The sequence below is a fragment of the Manis pentadactyla genome, chromosome 4, assembly GCF_030020395.1.
Source record: "Manis pentadactyla isolate mManPen7 chromosome 4, mManPen7.hap1, whole genome shotgun sequence".
Lineage (NCBI taxonomy): Eukaryota > Metazoa > Chordata > Mammalia > Pholidota > Manidae > Manis > Manis pentadactyla.
In genome coordinates, this window is record NC_080022.1 from 151,580,274 (window position 1) to 151,585,220 (window position 4,947).

Genomic DNA, 4,947 nt, shown 5'->3' on the forward strand with positions numbered 1-4,947 from the left:
ATATGAAATTTAGTAGGAGTTCATTTCTGATAGAGAAAATTTGTAACATGAAAGGAGCAAAGGGCTGAGAACAATCCAGGTGTACCTTTAAAAATCTTCTCTAAATTCAGAGTGCTTTGATTTCTGTATCTATTGTAATACTTTAAATATAGAAATTTTTTGTGTGTGTGGTGCAAACACACTTTACCTAGTACTAAATTACAGGTATAGCTCAGATCAATTAATTCCTATCAAGCCACTTACTATGTACCTGACAGAGTGAAAGTTTGTCACTACAATGAGACACTCAGAAACCGTTGTTTGTCAAATGGCCAGGAACCGCTGTATGGAGATGTGAGACCACGATGAGGCAGATTTTAGGAGAAATCAACTGTACTGCTCACATAAGAAATGAAAAACACACACTGCTTAAGAAAAGCTATTTTTTCATGGTTTACTCCACCACCTAAAATGTTCCTAAATTGAATGAGAAAGTACCACGAGGACAGCAGTATCTATCCCATAAGCCACTGATCTTCCTCAACATAACAGACCCTTATTCTCATACAGACACTAGAACTTGTTCAATCAGACAAGACTCCCAGACACCATGCAGGCAAACAGACTGACCTCTGAGCCTCCCGGTCATCTTTAGGGTTGTAATTAGACAGGCAGTCCAGGATGAAAATCTGGCCCCATTCGGTGCACTCATTCAGGGCTGTCAGCAGCTTATTAATGTTCTGTGGGTTCAGATCAAGTAAGTTGCTATTTGGGTGAGATTCACTGATTTCAGATAATGCTGCTACAGCATTAGCCACCACCTGGGAAAGAAGCAGGTAAGACTTTGATTTACCAAAAACAGTACATCTACAGACAAATACTTAACCTTCTCTAACTCACTTTATAGATATCAAGTCATTACTATTCCTGAACATTTCCACAGGCAGCATAAACAGATAAAACTGCTTTCAAAACATACAAGCACACCTTAGCTCAGTGACTGCACCAAGGTGAACACTGAAATAAACTGAGTCGAATGAATTTTTTGGTTTCTCAGTGCATATAAAAGTTATGTTACATATACTGCAGTTTATTAAGTGTAGCATAGCATTAAAAAAATGTGTATGTCTTAATTAAAAAATACTTTATTGTTAAAAAATATTCTAACCACATCTAAGCTTTTGGCAAGTTTGTCACAGATCACCATAACAAATATAATAATAATGAAAAAGTTTGAAATATTGCAAGAATTGCCAAACATGACAACAGAGACATAAAGTGAGCAAATGGTGTTGGACAAATGGTGCTGAAAGACTTGCTTGATGCAGGATTGCCACAAACCTTCAATCTCTGTGAAATTCAGTTTCCTCATCTGAAAACTGGGAATAATTTAATCCAAACATCGATTTTAGTTTGAAGATAAAATCAGATGACATATGTATAAGCGCATCTACAAAGCCTTGTGCAAATTTAAGGTGATAATAACAGCATAATTAATTAAGGGTAAGTTGAAATTTTTTACATTCACACCTCAAACTGGGATGCCTTTTGTAATCAATAGCATGTAAGTTTAATAGGAAGTATTTTTCTTTCCAGGTACCACAGAAAATATCAATGCATCTTACAATCACTGGCATCTTAGAATCAGTGATTATGGTATCTCAACTGTATCCTCCTTTCAGGAAGTACAATAAATGAAAAATTGCTACCAAATTTAAAAACTATACTTGTATCCTGACTTACAGATCTAGGAATCCACATAAGCTGCAAAATAAACAAAATGAAATGAAAACAAATTTTAAGTTTTCCCAAAATTATAGGTTTTTAATATAACTGACAAATCTACAACCAATCAATGTTTAACTTAAAAACTCCAACAACACCTAAAAATAAAACAACAGAAAAACTACACAACGGTCCTGTACAAGTCAATTTAAAACCATGTTTGCTGTGAGGCTCCCAGTTGTTACTAAAAATAGCAAGGTAAGGCTAAATATAAATATTCTTAAGTACAAATGAGACATGAGGGGAGAGAGCAGCTTCAGTAATTACTTACATATATCAAAGACACTCTCTGCCAGTGTATTCATTGTATTTATTTATTTTTTAAAGAAGAAATAAAAACCCATCTTCTCAAAAAAAAAAAATTCTCAAAAATGTCAGCTCATTGTAGTTCTTGCTAAAGTCCCTTGTAAAAAGCTTGAGAAACTAAGAGTTGTGTGATTATCCTTTTGCTGGAAAGAAAAGAAAGATATTGGCCACAATTTAACTATTTGAATACCCGTATTATCTAGGTAGCCGGCGGTTTATTCTAGCATGTTTTTACCTAGAAAGTAAGTGTCGAGAGAATATGACTTTTTAGCTGAATAATACATTTATAGCAATATCCATTATTGTGTGAATGATAATGCCACAAATAGAATCATCTTTAGCTATAATTTTATGATCACAACAAAAATTGCAAGATGAGAAATCAACGACTTGTGGTAAATATGGTTATGGATACAGTATTTTTGTTATTAAGACAAATTGGGAAGAAACAACTAGTCCACCTATGACATGGTAGCATATATGAAGTTGTTTTCTGACTTAATTTTTATTTGCTGACTCCGCCATCAAGATGGCATTTAGTGAAAACTAAAGGCATAAAGAGTGAAAGAATAATCCCCTCCATCATTTCAGTGCTTTACACGCAGGAAAAAGGTTATTTTATTTCCCATGCATGATACACTTGATAGATTCAATTACAGGATAAAGGATCAAAATGTCATACAGGAAGACCAAATATTGTTTTCATCTATTGCTGCCAACATATGCCCAGTCTTGGTAACCAGTTGTCCAAAATAAAACATCCTACCACATTTACTATTGCTGCCAGCCAAAACCTTTAATGGTGTTTTTTTTTTAAGTTAAACATAAGGTCTATTAATAGGAGACATAGAAGAAAAAGTGAAAATTGGGGTAATTAAAAAAAGCAGTGGCTGAAAGGAATGAAGCATTAGAATCCCTCTGTTAGTATCACAGGCAACTGGAAATTAAACCAAGTATATAATGCAGCTAATAAAGCATATGTTCTGGTGGTAAAACAGGCGATTTCTGCTTATTATCACATTAAAACAAGAAAGGGAATAGGGAAATGTAAGTCTAATGAAAAGATCCAGAGAAACCAGATTACAAGATCATGTTTAGAAAAGCCTTCACTGAGAAAAGGAGATCACTGCCAAATGGTCACTGAGCCAATGATCTACCAGAAAGATGTACCCCCCCCCCCAATAACAAAGCTCTACCTTCTCCCTTTCATCTCCACATCTTCACATTCAGGCTGTTACATTTTCAGAAATGTACCAAAGCAGGCTCATAAGAGACTGCTTAGAGTTCTCCTGGTCAATAAGCCATGTTTCTCTCAGTCTTTCCTGGAAACTTAAAATAAGCCAGTTACACTGAATTTTAAGTAGAAAAAGAAAGAAACTGACTTCAAGACAGCAACTGGATGGCTAACTAGGGTATACAGGATGATTCAATTGTCAATGTTTATACTCTGTTTCTCCAGATTTTTGTACTATATCCTAGTACCTATATTGTTGATTTTCTTTTTATATTGCCAATTTAAAAAAATAAACTTTAAAATTAAAATTGAAACTTAAGATTTACTTCCTCTTCCTAGAAAGCCTCCAAAAAATAAATCAGTATCACAAAGAACAAATCAAACCCTTGCAGTAACTGCCTTGATACCATATATTAAAACAAAGTTCTCTCTTTTACTTGAACCATCACTCTGAATTTGAACTGTAACTAACACATGTTAGTATTTTTCCCCCTAGAAAATTGCCATTTTTCTTAGGAAATACTAAAAGAACATGAAGACAACAGTGAAAAACTAGACTTCCCAAGAAAGAAAGGGTTTCTAAAGCAAGTTTTGCTTTAAAAATGGATTTTCAAATAGGTTTTCTTAAGTGAGTTTCTTCAGTACATTGGTCGATTTATAAAAAGTTGGCATCTAGGCTACAAAAGAACACATCCATAGAGTAAAAATAATATTTTATATTTCATCTTGCCAGAAGATACATATAAAATCACACTCAAAACTAGACAAATCTTTCTCTGCCTTAACTAGACTTCTCTTCAATTTAGTACTTCTATGAACCCTTGGAGCCTGCTGAATGTCCTTTAAAGTAAGCAATTTGCATTCTGACCTATACTTAATAGAATGAGTTGTACAAAAAGACAATGATAGCTAAAGTTTATTGAAGACTTACTGTGCACCATTCATGCTCACAGCAACTCTGATGTAGCTGCTATCAAAATCCACTTATTACAGATAAAGAAAACAGGTTTTAAAAATTAATTTATAAATGGGGTTAGAGAAATTCTGTGACTTGCTTACTCAATATAGCCAGAAAGGGGTAGTGCTTAAATATGAACTCTAGGCCTATATCTGATACCACAGTCTAACTAGTACTCTAGAGACAGAGTACTAATCACTCTAAGCAAGTTCCAAGAGCTGTGACCTGCAATGGGGGGGAAGGGAAAGAAAAATAAAAGTTGGGGGAGATATATCAAAATATTATTCCAGGCAAAGGTGACATGCAGATTTACATGGAGAGGAAAATGTATTCTTCTACTTCATATATTTCAGAGATAATCATATCCTGGCAGCATTTGAAAGAGGCAAGATTTACTCTCCAGTTACAAAATCTTATTTATAGCTACCCCTACCTTAGATGCAGGACATGAATTTGACTTTTCTTTTTTTAAAGGAGCAAGCTGGAGCAGCAGGGGTATGGTTAGAATAAAAGTGATCCTGTAAAAAAGAACCCCAGAGGAAATCCAGGTACACAGTGGAAGTGGAGTATCAGAGACAGAAGCTCCTTTATGAGAAATCTCTCACACACTTGCCTGTTCCTTTCAATGGTTTTCATCCTGCACTCCTTCCACTTATTTTCACAGCTTCAGAACCCAAGATAGCAC